At 45.8% G+C, this 12500-nt stretch overlaps 23 non-coding genes and 1 pseudogene across 23 annotated transcripts in view; all 24 read left to right on the top strand.

The window, feature by feature from the left end:
• Positions 1-51: 51 nt before the first annotated feature.
• LOC123415733 lies at positions 52-170 on the top strand. The gene has a single exon (XR_006615434.1). It is a non-coding gene; the product is annotated as a 5S ribosomal RNA (ribosomal RNA).
• A 415-nt stretch (positions 171-585) lies between these two features.
• Positions 586-704, top strand: LOC123416854. The gene has a single exon (XR_006616452.1). It is a non-coding gene; the product is annotated as a 5S ribosomal RNA (ribosomal RNA).
• A 375-nt stretch (positions 705-1079) lies between these two features.
• LOC123416643 lies at positions 1080-1198 on the top strand. Its single transcript, XR_006616252.1, has one exon. It is a non-coding gene; the product is annotated as a 5S ribosomal RNA (ribosomal RNA).
• Positions 1199-2076: 878 nt separating this feature from the next.
• On the top strand, positions 2077-2195 carry LOC123415732. The gene has a single exon (XR_006615433.1). It is a non-coding gene; the product is annotated as a 5S ribosomal RNA (ribosomal RNA).
• Positions 2196-2652: 457 nt separating this feature from the next.
• On the top strand, positions 2653-2731 carry LOC123416569 (annotated as a pseudogene).
• A 375-nt stretch (positions 2732-3106) lies between these two features.
• Positions 3107-3225, top strand: LOC123416303. Its single transcript, XR_006615972.1, has one exon. It is a non-coding gene; the product is annotated as a 5S ribosomal RNA (ribosomal RNA).
• Positions 3226-3688: 463 nt separating this feature from the next.
• Positions 3689-3807, top strand: LOC123416933. Its single transcript, XR_006616526.1, has one exon. It is a non-coding gene; the product is annotated as a 5S ribosomal RNA (ribosomal RNA).
• Positions 3808-4154: 347 nt separating this feature from the next.
• On the top strand, positions 4155-4273 carry LOC123415909. Its single transcript, XR_006615600.1, has one exon. It is a non-coding gene; the product is annotated as a 5S ribosomal RNA (ribosomal RNA).
• A 350-nt stretch (positions 4274-4623) lies between these two features.
• On the top strand, positions 4624-4742 carry LOC123415713. Its single transcript, XR_006615416.1, has one exon. It is a non-coding gene; the product is annotated as a 5S ribosomal RNA (ribosomal RNA).
• A 371-nt stretch (positions 4743-5113) lies between these two features.
• LOC123416842 lies at positions 5114-5232 on the top strand. The gene has a single exon (XR_006616441.1). It is a non-coding gene; the product is annotated as a 5S ribosomal RNA (ribosomal RNA).
• A 423-nt stretch (positions 5233-5655) lies between these two features.
• LOC123415330 lies at positions 5656-5774 on the top strand. The gene has a single exon (XR_006615051.1). It is a non-coding gene; the product is annotated as a 5S ribosomal RNA (ribosomal RNA).
• Positions 5775-6127: 353 nt separating this feature from the next.
• Positions 6128-6246, top strand: LOC123415978. Its single transcript, XR_006615665.1, has one exon. It is a non-coding gene; the product is annotated as a 5S ribosomal RNA (ribosomal RNA).
• Positions 6247-6691: 445 nt separating this feature from the next.
• LOC123416155 lies at positions 6692-6810 on the top strand. The gene has a single exon (XR_006615832.1). It is a non-coding gene; the product is annotated as a 5S ribosomal RNA (ribosomal RNA).
• Positions 6811-7163: 353 nt separating this feature from the next.
• On the top strand, positions 7164-7282 carry LOC123415261. The gene has a single exon (XR_006614981.1). It is a non-coding gene; the product is annotated as a 5S ribosomal RNA (ribosomal RNA).
• A 395-nt stretch (positions 7283-7677) lies between these two features.
• LOC123416369 lies at positions 7678-7796 on the top strand. The gene has a single exon (XR_006616034.1). It is a non-coding gene; the product is annotated as a 5S ribosomal RNA (ribosomal RNA).
• Positions 7797-8164: 368 nt separating this feature from the next.
• Positions 8165-8283, top strand: LOC123415632. The gene has a single exon (XR_006615341.1). It is a non-coding gene; the product is annotated as a 5S ribosomal RNA (ribosomal RNA).
• A 544-nt stretch (positions 8284-8827) lies between these two features.
• On the top strand, positions 8828-8946 carry LOC123416061. The gene has a single exon (XR_006615744.1). It is a non-coding gene; the product is annotated as a 5S ribosomal RNA (ribosomal RNA).
• A 362-nt stretch (positions 8947-9308) lies between these two features.
• LOC123415875 lies at positions 9309-9427 on the top strand. Its single transcript, XR_006615568.1, has one exon. It is a non-coding gene; the product is annotated as a 5S ribosomal RNA (ribosomal RNA).
• A 428-nt stretch (positions 9428-9855) lies between these two features.
• LOC123416830 lies at positions 9856-9974 on the top strand. The gene has a single exon (XR_006616430.1). It is a non-coding gene; the product is annotated as a 5S ribosomal RNA (ribosomal RNA).
• Positions 9975-10321: 347 nt separating this feature from the next.
• Positions 10322-10440, top strand: LOC123415691. The gene has a single exon (XR_006615396.1). It is a non-coding gene; the product is annotated as a 5S ribosomal RNA (ribosomal RNA).
• Positions 10441-10757: 317 nt separating this feature from the next.
• LOC123416754 lies at positions 10758-10876 on the top strand. The gene has a single exon (XR_006616356.1). It is a non-coding gene; the product is annotated as a 5S ribosomal RNA (ribosomal RNA).
• Positions 10877-11250: 374 nt separating this feature from the next.
• On the top strand, positions 11251-11369 carry LOC123416387. Its single transcript, XR_006616051.1, has one exon. It is a non-coding gene; the product is annotated as a 5S ribosomal RNA (ribosomal RNA).
• Positions 11370-11752: 383 nt separating this feature from the next.
• Positions 11753-11871, top strand: LOC123415630. The gene has a single exon (XR_006615339.1). It is a non-coding gene; the product is annotated as a 5S ribosomal RNA (ribosomal RNA).
• Positions 11872-12394: 523 nt separating this feature from the next.
• LOC123416456 overlaps positions 12395-12500 on the top strand; it is a 119-nt gene continuing 13 nt past the window's right edge. Inside the window, exon 1 of the ribosomal RNA XR_006616112.1 lies at positions 12395-12500. This exon is cut by the window's right edge and continues 13 nt beyond it. This is a non-coding gene — a ribosomal RNA (5S ribosomal RNA).

The raw sequence follows: 12500 nt of genomic DNA, 5'->3' as shown, positions 1-12500 counted from the left end.
TAGTAGTAGTAGTAGGGGCAAGCATAAGGAACAAATAGATAGTTGCATGTCGGATGCGATCATACCAGCACTAAAGCACCGGATCCCATCAGAACTCCGAAGTAAAGCGTGCTTGGGCGAGAGTACTACTAGGATGGGTGACCTCCTGGGAAGTCCTCGTGTTGCATTCCCCTTTTTAAATATATTTTTGCGCCACGTGACAAGGATGACGCGGGACCGTGATCTATATGACCTCGTTTTCTTTTTTTGACGTTTACTAGTTTTCTTATTTTTGACGTTTGTGATATGTTTTAGCTTGCCCCTCCCGTGTCCATTGCCACATTTGCCTCGAGAACGGAGACGAGTTGAACACAAGAATTTCACCGCTCCCTCTCTACCCCGACAACACGAGCACCGCCACGACCTCTGTGACTTTTCCCACCGCGCATGACACCCAACGACTACTACTAGTAGTAGTAGTAGTAGTAGTAGTAGTACTAGTAGTAGTAGTACTAGTAGTAGTAGTAGTACTAGTAGTAGTAGTAGTACTAGTAGTAGTAGTAGTAGTAGGGGCAAGCATAAGGAACAAATAGATAGTTGCATGTCGGATGCGATCATACCAGCACTAAAGCACCGGATCCCATCAGAACTCCGAAGTTAAGCGTGCTTGGGCGAGAGTAGTACTAGGATGGGTGACCTCCTGGGAAGTCCTCGTGTTGCATTCCCTTTTTAAAAATATATTTTTGCGCCACGTGACAAGGATGACGCGGGACCATGATCTATATGACCTCGTTTTCTTATTTTTGACGTTTACTAGTTTTCTTATTTTTGACGTTTGTGATATGTTTTAGCTTGCCCCTCCCGTGTCCATTGCCACATTTGCCTCGACAACGGAGACGAGTTTAACACAAGAATTTCACCGCTCCCTCCCTACCCCGACAACACGAGCACCGCCACGACCTCTTTGACTTTTCCCACCGCGCATGACACCCAACGACTAGTAGTAGTAGTAGCAGTAGTAGGAGTAGTAGTAGTAGTAGTAGCAGTAGTAGCAGTAGTAGTAGGGGCAAGCATAAGGAACAAATAGATAGTTGCATGTTGGATGCGATCATACCAGCACTAAAGCACCGGATCCCATCAGAACTCCGAAGTTAAGCGTGCTTGGGCGAGAGTAGTACTAGGATGGGTGACCTCTTGGGAAGTCCTCGTGTTGCATTCCCCTTTTTAAATATATTTTTGCGCCACATGACAAGGATGACACGGGACCGTGATCTATATGACCTCGTTTTTTATTTTTGACGTTTACTAGTTTTCTTATTTTTGACGTTTGTGATATGTTTTAGCTTGCCCCTCCCGTGTCCATTGCCACATTTGCCTCGAGAACGGAGACGAGTTTAACACAAGAATTACACCGCTCCCTCTCTAACCCGACAACACGAGCACCGCCACGACCTCTGTGACTTTTCCCACCGCGCATGACACCCAACGACTAGTAGTAGGAGGAGCAGTAGTAGTAGTAGTAGTAGTAGTAGTAGCAGGAGCAGGAGCAGGAGTAGTAGCAGGAGCAGGAGTAGTAGCAGGAGCAGGAGGAGGAGCAGGAGGAGGAGCAGGAGCAGGAGCAGGAGCAGGAGCAGGAGCAGTAGTAGTAGTGGTAGTAGTAGCAGTAGCAGGAGCAGTAGTAGTAGTGGTAGTAGTAGTGGTAGTAGTAGCAGTAACAGGAGCAGTAGTGGTAGTGGTAGTAGTAGTGGTAGTGGTAGTAGTAGTAGGAGCAGTAGTAGTAGTAGTAGTAGGTAGTAGTAGTAGTAGTAGTAGTACTAGTAGTACTGGTAGTAGTAGTAGTAGTAGTACTGGTAGTAGTAGTAGTAGTAGTAGTAGTAGTAGTAGTAGTACTGGTAGTAGTAGTAGTAGTAGTACTGGTAGTAGTAGTAGTAGTAGTAGTAGTAGCAGTAGTAGTAATAGTAGTAGTAGTAGTAGTAGTACTGGTAGTAGTAGCAGTAGTAGTACTGGTAGTAGTAGTAGTAGTAGTAGTAGTAGTAGTAGTAGTAGTAGTAGTAGTAGTAGGGGCAAGCATAAGGAACAAATAGATAGTTGCATGTCGGATGCGATCATACCAGCACTAAAGCACCGGATCCCATCAGAACTCCGAAGTAAAGCGTGCTTGGGCGAGAGTACTACTAGGATGGGTGACCTCCTGGGAAGTCCTCGTGTTGCATTCCCCTTTTTAAATATATTTTTGCGCCACGTGACAAGGATGACGCGGGACCGTGATCTATATGACCTCGTTTTCTTTTTTTGACGTTTACTAGTTTTCTTATTTTTGACGTTTGTGATATGTTTTAGCTTGCCTCTCCCGTGTCCATTGCCACATTTGCCTCGAGAACGGAGACGAGTTGAACACAAGAATTTCACCGCTCCCTCTCTACCCCGACAACACGAGCACCGCCACGACCTCTGTGACTTTTCCCACCGCGCATGACACCCAACGACTACTAGTAGTAGTAGTAGTAGTAGTAGTAGTAGTACTAGTAGTAGTAGTAGTAGTAGTAGTAGTAGTACTAGTAGTAGTAGTAGTACTAGTAGTAGTAGTAGTACTAGTAGTAGTAGTAGTACTAGTAGTAGTAGTACTAGTAGTAGTAGGGGCAAGCATAAGGAACAAATAGATAGTTGCATGTCGGATGCGATCATACCAGCACTAAAGCACCGGATCCCATCAGAACTCCGAAGTTAAGCGTGCTTGGGCGTGTTGCATTCCCTTTTTAAAAATATATTTTTGCGCCACGTGACAAGGATGACGCGGGACCGTGATCTATATGACCTCGTTTTCTTATTTTTGACGTTTACTAGTTTTCTTATTTTTGACGTTTGTGATATGTTTTAGCTTGCCCCTCCCGTGTCCATTGCCACATTTGCCTCGACAACGGAGACGAGTTTAACACAAGAATTTCACCGCTCCCTCCCTACCCCAACAACACGAGCACCGCCACGACCTCTTTGACTTTTCCCACCGCGCATGACACCCAACGACTAGTAGTAGTAGTAGCAGTAGTAGGAGTAGTAGTAGTAGTAGTAGCAGTAGTAGCAGTAGTAGTAGGGGCAAGCATAAGGAACAAATAGATAGTTGCATGTTGGATGCGATCATACCAGCACTAAAGCACCGGATCCCATCAGAACTCCGAAGTTAAGCGTGATTCGGCGAGAGTAGTACTAGGATGGGTGACCTCTTGGGAAGTCCTCGTGTTGCATTCCCCTTTTTAAATATATTTTTGCGCCACATGACAAGGATGACACGGGACCGTGATCTATATGACCTCGTTTTTTATTTTTGACGTTTACTAGTTTTCTTATTTTTGACGTTTGTGATATGTTTTAGCTTGCCCCTCCCGTGTCCATTGCCACATTTGCCTCGAGAACGGAGACGAGTTTAACACAAGAATTACACCGCTCCCTCTCTAACCCGACAACACGAGCACCGCCACGACCTCTATGACTTTTCCCACCGCGCATGACACCCAACGACTAGTAGTAGTAGTAGTAGTAGTAGTAGTAGTAGTAATAGTAGTAGTAGTAGTACTACTACTAGTAGTATTAGTAGTACTACTACTAGTAGTAGTAGTAGTACTAGTAGTAGTAGTAGTACTAGTAGTAGTAGTAGTACTAGTAGTAGTAGTAGTAGGGGCAAGCATAAGGAACAAATAGATAGTTGCATGTCGGATGCGACCATACCAGCACTAAAGCACCGGATCCCATTAGAACTCCGAAGTTAAGCGTGCTTGGGTGAGAGTAGTACTAGGATGGGTGACCTCCTGGGAAGTCCTCGTGTTGCATTCCCCTTTTTAAATATATTTTTGCGCCACGTGACAAGGATGACGCGGGACCGTGATCTATATGACCTCGTTTTCTTATTTTTGACGTTTACTAGTTTTCTTATTTTTGACGTTTGTGATATGTTTTAGCTTGCCCCTCCCGTGTCCATTGCCACATTTGCCTCGACAACGGAGACGAGTTTAACACAAGAATTTCACCGCTCCCTCTCTACCCCGACAACACGAGCACCGTCATGACCTCTCTGACTTTTCCCACCGCGCATGACACCCAACGACTAGTAGTAGTAGTAGTAGCAGTAGTAGCAGTAGTAGTAGGGGCAAGCATAAGGAACAAATAGATAGTTGCATGTCGGATGCGATCATACCAGCACTAAAGCACCGGATCCCATCAAAACTCCGAAGTTAAGCGTGCTTGGGCGAGAGTAGTACTAGGATGGGTGACCTCCTCGGAAGTCCTCGTGTTGCATTCCCCTTTTTAAATATATTTTTGCGCCACGTGACAAGGATGACGCGGGACCGTGATCTATATGACCTCGTTTTCTTATTTTTGACGTTTACTAGTTTTCTTATTTTTGACGTTTGTGATATGTTTTAGCTTGCCCCTCCCGTGTCCATTGCCACATTTGCCTCGACAACGGAGACGAGTTTAGCACAAGAATTTCACCGCTCCCTCTCTACCCCGACAACACGAGCACCGCCACGACCTCTGTGACTTTTCCCACCGCGCATGACACCCAACGACTAGTAGTAGTAGTAGTAGTAGTACTAGTAGTAGTAGTAGTAGGGGCAAGCATAAGGAACAAATAGATAGTTGCATGTCGGATGCGATCATACCAGCACTAAAGCACCGTATCCCATCAGAACTCCGAAGTTAAGCGTGCTTGGGCGAGAGTAGTACTAGGATGGGTGACCTCCTGGGAAGTCCTCGTGTTGCATTCCCCTTTTTAAATATATATTTGCGCCACGTGACAAGGATGACGCGGGACCGTGATCTATATGACCTCGTTTTCTTATTTTTGACGTTTACTAGTTTTCTTATTTTTGACGTTTGTGATATGTTTTAGCTTGCCCCTCCCGTGTCCATTGCCACATTTGCCTCGACAACGGAGACGAGTTTAACACAAGAATTTCACCGCTCCCTCTCTACCCCGACAACACGAGCACCGCCACGACCTCTTTGACTTTTCCCACCGCGCATGACACCCAACGACTAGTAGTAGTAGTAGCAGTAGTAGTAGTAGTAGCAGTAGTAGCAGTAGTAGCAGTAGTAGTAGGGGCAAGCATAAGGAACAAATAGATAGTTGCATGTCGGATGCGATCATACCAGCACTAAAGCACCGGATCCCATCAGAACTCCGAAGTTAAGCGTGCTTGGGCGAGAGTAGTACTAGGATGGGTGACCTCCTGGGAAGTCCTCGTGTTGCATTCCCCTTTTTAAATATATTTTTGCGCCACATGACAAGGATGACACGGGACCGTGATCTATATGACCTCGTTTTTTATTTTTGACGTTTACTAGTTTTCTTATTTTTGACGTTTCTGATATGTTTTAGCTTGCCCCTCCCGTGTCCATTGCCACATTTGCCTCGAGAACGGAGACGAGTTTAACACAAGAATTACACCGCTCCCTCTCTACCCCGACAACACGAGCACCGCCACGACCTCTGTGACTTTTCCCACCGCGCATGACACCCAACTACTAGTAGTAGTAGTAGTAGTAGTAGTAGTAGTAGTAGTAGTAATAGTAGTAGTAGTAGTAATAGTAGTAGTAGTAGTACTACTAGTAGTAGTAGTAGTACTAGTAGTAGTAGTAGTAGGGCAAGCATAAGGAACAAATAGATAGTTGCATGTCGGATGCGATCATACCAGCACTAAATCACCGGATCCCATTAGAACTCCGAAGTTAAGCGTGCTTGGGCGAGAGTAGTACTAGGATGGGTGACCTCCTGGGAAATCCTCGTGTTGCATTCCCCTTTTTAAATATATTTTTGCGCCACGTGACAAGGATGACACGGGACCGTGATCTATATGACCTCGTTTTCTTATTTTTGACGTTTACTAGTTTTCTTATTTTTGACGTTTGTGATATGTTTTAGCTTGCCTCTCCCGTGTCCATTGCCACATTTGCCTCGACAACGGAGACGAGTTTAACACAAGAATTTCACCGCTCCCTCTCTACCCCGACAACACGAGCACCGCCATGACCTCTCTGACTTTTCCCACCGCGCATGACACCCAACGACTAGTAGTAGTAGTAGTAGTAGTAGCAGTAGTAGCAGTAGTAGTAGGGGCAAGCATAAGGAACAAATAGATAGTTGCATGTCGGATGCGATCAAAGCAGCACTAAAGCACCGGATCCCATCAGAACTCCGAAGTTAAGCGTGCTTGGGCGAGAGTAGTACTAGGATGGGTGACCTCTTGGGAAGTCCTCGTGTTGCATTCCCCTTTTTAAATATATTTTTGCGCCACGTGACAAGGATGACACGGGACCGTGATCTATATGACCTCGTTTTCTTATTTTTGACGTTTACTAGTTTTCTTATTTTTGACGTTTGTGATATGTTTTAGCTTGCCCCTCCCGTGTCCATTGCCACATTTGCCTCGAGAACGGAGACGAGTTTAACACAAGAATTTCACCGCTCCCTCTCTACCCCGACAACACGAGCACCGCCACGACCTCTGTGACTTTTCCCACCGCGCATGACACCCAACGACTAGTAGTAGTAGTAGTAGTAGTAGTAGTAGTAGTAGTAGTAATAATAGTAGTAGTAGTAGTAGTACTAGTAGTAGTAGTAGTAGTAGTAGTAGTAGTAGTAGTAGTAGTAGTACTAGTAGTAGTAGTAGTAGTAGTAGGGCAAGCATAAGGAACAAATAGATAGTTGCATGTCGGATGCGATCATACCAGCACTAAAGCAACGGATCCCATCAGAACTCCGAAGTTATGCGTGCTTGGGCGAGAATAGTACTAGGATGGGTGACCTCCTGGGAAGTCCTCGTGTTGCATTCCCCTTTTTAAATATATTTTTGCGCCACGTGACAAGGATGACGCGGGACCGTGATCTATATGACCTCGTTTTCTTATTTTTGACGTTTACTAGTTTTCTTATTTTTGACGTTTGTGATATGTTTTAGCTTGCCCCTCCCGTGTCCATTGCCACATTTGCCTCGACAACGGAGACGAGTTTAACACAAGAATTTCACCGCTCCCTCTCTACCCCGACAACACAAGCACCGCCACGACCTCTCTGACTTTTCCCACCGCGCATGACACCCAACGACTAGTAGTAGTAGTAGTAGTAGTAGCAGTAGTAGCACTAGTAGTAGGGGTAAGCATAAGGAACAAATAGATAGTTGCATGTTGAATGCGATCATACCAGCACTAAAGCACCGGATCCCATCAGAACTCCGAAGTTAAGCGTGCTTGGGCGAGAGTAGTACTAGGATGGGTGACCTCCTAGGAAGTCCTCGTGTTGCATTTCCCTTTTTAAATATATTTTTGCGCCACGTGACAAGGATGACACGGGACCGTGATCTATATGACCTCGTTTTCTTATTTTTGACGTTTACTAGTTTTCTTATTTTTGAAGTTTGTGATATGTTTTAGCTTGCCCCTCCCGTGTCCATTGCCACATTTGCCTCGAGAACGGAGACGAGTTTAACCCAAGAATTTCACCGCTCCCTCTCTACCCCGACAACACGAGCACCGCCACGACCTCTGTGACTTTTCCCACCGCGCATGAGACCCAACGACTAGTAGTAGTAGTAGTAGTAGTAGTAGTAGTAGTAATAGTAGTAGTAGTAGTAGTAGTAGTAGTAGTAGTAGTAGTAGTAGTAGTAGGGGCAAGCATAAGGAACAAATAGATAGTTGCATGTCGGATGCGATCATACCAGCACTAAAGCACTAGATCACATCAGAACTCCGAAGTTAAGCGTGCTTGGGAGAGAGTAGTACTAGGATGGGTGACCTCCTGGGAAGTCCTCGTGTTGCATTCCCCTTTTCAAATATATTTTTGCGCCACGTGACAAGGATGACGCGGGACCGTGATCTATATGACCTCGTTTTCTTATTTTTGACATTTACTAGTTTTCTTATTTTTGACGTTTGTGATATGTTTTAGCTTGCCCCTCCCGTGTCCATTGCCACATTTGCCTCGACAACGGAGACGAGTTTAACACAAGAATTTCACCGCTCCCTCTCTACCCCGACAACACGAGCACCGCCACGACCTCTTTGACTTTTCCCACCGCGCATGACACCCAACGACTAGTAGTAGTAGTAGTAGTAGTAGTAGTAGCAGTAGTAGCAGTAGTAGCAGTAGTAGTAGGGGCAAGCATAAGGAACAAATAGATAGTTGCATGTCGGATGCGATCATACCAGCACTAAAGCACCGGATCCCATCAGAACTCCGAAGTTAAGCGTGCTTGGGCGAGAGTAGTACTAGGATTGGTGACCTCCTGGGAAGTCCTCGTGTTGCATTCCCCTTTCTAAATATATTTTTGCGCCACATGACAAGGATGACACGGGACCGTGATCTATATGACCTCGTTTTCTTATTTTTGACGTTTACTAGTTTTCTTATTTTTGACGTTTGTGATATGTTTTAGCTTGCCCCTCCCGTGTCCATTGCCACATTTGCCTCGAGAACGGAGACGAGTTTAACACAAGAATTACACCGCTCCCTCTCTACCCCGACAACACGAGCACCGCCACGACCTCTGTGACTTTTCCCACCGCGCATGACACCCAACGACTAGTAGTAGTAGTAGTAGTAGTAGTAGTAGTAGTAGTAGTAGTAGTAGTAGTAGGGGCAAGCATAAGGAACAAATAGATAGTTGCATGTCGGATGCGATCCCTCTCTACCCCGACAACACGAGCACCGCCACGACCTCTGTGACTTTTCCCACCGCGCATGACACCCAACGACTAGTAGTAGTAGTAGTAGTAGTAGTAGTAGTAGTAGTAGTAGTAGTAGTAGTAGTAGTAGTAGGGGCAAGCATAAGGAACAAATAGATAGTTGCATGTCGGATGCGATCATACCAGCACTAAAGCAGCGGATCCCATCAGAACTCCGAAGTTAAGCGCGCTTGGGCGAGAGTAGTACTAGGATGGGTGACCTTCTGGGAAGTCCTCGTGTTGCATTCCCCTTTTTAAATATATTTTTGCGCCACGTGACAAGGATGATGCGGGACCGTGATCTATATGACCTCGTTTTCTTATTTCTGACGTTTACTAGTTTTCTTATTTTTGACGTTGGTGATATGTTTTAGCTTGCCCCTCCCGTGTCCATTGCCACATTTGCCTCGACAACGGAGACGAGTTTAACACAAGAATTTCACCGCTCCCTCTCTACCCCGACAACACGAGCACCGCCACGACCTCTCTGACTTTTCCCACCTCGCATGACACCCAACGACTAGTAGTAGTAGTAGCAGTAGTAGCAGTAGTAGCAGTAGTAGCAGTAGTAGTAGGGGCAAGCATAAGGAACAAATATATAGTTGCATGTCGGATGTGATCATACCAGCACTAAAGCACCGGATACCATCAGAACTCCGAAGTTAAGCGTGCTTGGGCGAGAGTAGTACTAGGATGGGTGACCTCCTGGGAAGTCCTCGTGTTGCATTCCCCTTTTTAAATATATTTTTGCGCCACGTGACAAGGATGACACGGGACCGTGATCTATATGACCTAGTTTTCTTATTTTTGACATTTACTAGTTTTCTTATTTTTGACGTTTGTGATATGTTTTAGCTTGCCCCTCCCGTGTCCATTGCCACATTTGCCTCGAGAACGGAGACGAGTTTAACACAAAAATTTCACAGCTCCCTCTCTACCCCGACAACACGAGCACCGCCACGACCTCTGTGACTTTTCTCACCGCGCATGACACCCAACGACTAGTAGTAGTAGTAGTAGTAGTAGTAGTAGTAGTAGTAGTAATAGTAGTAGTAGTAGTAGTACTAGTAGTAGTAGTAGTAGTACTAGTAGTAGTAGTAGTACTAGTAGTAGTAGTAGTAGGGCCAAGCATAAGGAACAAATAGATAGTTGCATGTCGGATGCGATCATACCAGCACTAAAGCACCGGATCCCATCAGAACTCCGAAGTTAAGCGTGCTTGGGCGAGAGTAGTACTAGGATGGGTGACCTCCTGGGAAGTCCTCGTGTTGCATTCCCCTTTTTAAATATATTTTTGCGCCACGTGACAAGGATGACGCGGGACCGTGATCTATATGACCTCGTTTTCTTATTTTTGACGTTTACTAGTTTTCTTATTTTTGACGTTTGTGATATGTTTTAGTTTGCCCCTCCCGTGTCCATTGCCACATTTGCCTCGACAACGGAGACGAGTTTAACACAAGAATTTCACCGCTCCCTCTCTACCCCGACAACACGAGCACCGCCACGACCTCTTTGACTTTTCCCACCGCGCATGACACCCAACGACTAGTAGTAGTAGTAGTAGCAGTAGTAGCAGTAGTAGTAGGGGCAAGCATAAGGAACAAATAGATAGTTGCATGTCGGATGCGATCATACCAGCACTAAAGCACCGGATCCCATCAGAACTCCGAAGTTAAGCGTGCTTGGGCGAGAGTAGTACTAGGATGGGTGACCTCCTGATAAGTCCTCGTGTTGCATTCCCCTTTTTAAATATATTTTTGCGCCACGTGACAAGGATGACGCGGGACCGTGATCTATATGACCTCGTTTTCTTATTTTTGACGTTTACTAGTTTTCTTATTTTTGACGTTTGTGATATGTTTTAGCTTGCCCCTCCCGTGTCCATTGCCACATTTGCCTCGAGAACGGAGACGAGTTTAACACAAGAATTACACCGCTCCCTCTCTACCCTGACAACACGAGCACCGCCACGACCTCTGTGACTTTTTCCACCGCGCAAGACACCCAACGACTAGTAGTAGGGGCAAGCATAAGGAACAAATAGATAGTTGCATGTCGGATGCGATCATACCAGCACTAAAGCACCGGATCCCATCAGAACTCCGAAGTTAAGCGTGCTTGGGCGAGAGTAGTACTAGGATGGGTGACCTCCTGGGAAGTCCTCGTGTTGCATTTCCCTTTTTAAATATATTTTTGCGCCACGTGACAAGGATGACACGGGACCGTGATCTATATGACCTCGTTTTCTTATTTTTGACGTTTACTAGTTTTCTTATTTTTGACGTTTGTGATATGTTTTAGCTTGCCCCTCCCGTGTCCATTGCCACATTTGCCTCGAGAACGGAGACGAGTTTAACCCAAGAATTTCACCGCTCCCTCTCTACCCCGACAACACGAGCACCGCCACGACCTCTGTGACTTTTCCCACCGCGCATGAGACCCAACGACTAGTAGTAGTAGTAGTAGTAGTAGTAGTAGTAGTAATAGTAGTAGTAGTAGTAGTAGTAGTAGTAGGGGCAAGCATAAGGAACAAATAGATAGTTGCATGTCGGATGTGATCATACCAGCACTAAAGCACTGGATCACATCAGAACTCCGAAGTTAAGCGTGCTTGGGAGAGAGTAGTACTAGGATGGGTGACCTCCTGTGAAGTCCTCGTGTTGCATTCCCCTTTTCAAATATATTTTTGCGCCACGTGACAAGGATGACGCGGGACCGTGATCTATATGACCTCGTTTTCTTATTTTTGACATTTACTAGTTTTCTTATTTTTGACGTTTGTGATATGTTTTAGCTTGCCCCTCCCGTGTCCATTGCCACATTTGCCTCGACAACGGAGACGAGTTTAACACAAGAATTTCACCGCTCCCTCTCTACCCCGACAACACGAGCACCGCCACGACCTCTTTGACTTTTCCCACCGCGCATGACACCCAACGACTAGTAGTAGTAGTAGTAGTAGTAGTAGCAGTAGTAGCAGTAGTAGCAGTAGTAGCAGTAGTAGCAGTAGTAGTAGGGGCAAGCATAAGGAACAAATAGATAGTTGCATGTCGGATGCGATCATACCAGCACTAAAGCACCGGATCCCATCAGAACTCCGAAGTTAAGCGTGCTTGGGCGAGAGTAGTACTAGGATTGGTGACCTCCTGGGAAGTCCTCGTGTTGCATTCCCCTTTCTAAATATATTTTTGCGCCACATGACAAGGATGACACGGGACCGTGATCTATATGACCTAGTTTTCTTATTTTTGACGTTTACTAGTTTTCTTATTTTTGACGTTTGTGATATGTTTTAGCTTGCCCCTCCCGTGTCCATTGCCACATTTGCCTCGAGAACGGAGACGAGTTTAACACAAGAATTACACCGCTCCCTCTCTACCCCGACAACACGAGCACCGCCACGACCTCTGTGACTTTTCCCACCGCGCATGACACCCAACGACTAGTAGTAGTAGTAGTAGTAGTAGTAGTAGGGGCAAGCATAAGGAACAAATAGATAGTTGCATGTCGGATGCGATCCCTCTCTACCCCGACAACACGAGCACCGCCACGACCTCTGTGACTTTTCCCACCGCGCATGACACCCAACGACTAGTAGTAGTAGTAGTAGTAGTAGTAGTAGTAGTAGTAGTAGTAGTAGTAGTAGTAGTAGTAGTAGGGGCAAGCATAAGGAACAAATAGATAGTTGCATGTCGGATGCGATCATACCAGCACTAAAGCAGCGGGTCCCATCAGAACTCCGAAGTTAAGCGCGCTTGGGCGAGAGTAGTACTAGGATGGGTGACCTTCTGGGAAGTCCT

Source organism: Hordeum vulgare, unplaced genomic scaffold, assembly GCF_904849725.1.
Source record: "Hordeum vulgare subsp. vulgare unplaced genomic scaffold, MorexV3_pseudomolecules_assembly, whole genome shotgun sequence".
In the NCBI taxonomy this organism is placed as follows: domain Eukaryota; kingdom Viridiplantae; phylum Streptophyta; class Magnoliopsida; order Poales; family Poaceae; genus Hordeum; species Hordeum vulgare.
The sequence above is the reverse complement of the archived record's forward strand: the minus strand, read 5'-3'. Positions and strand labels throughout refer to the sequence as shown.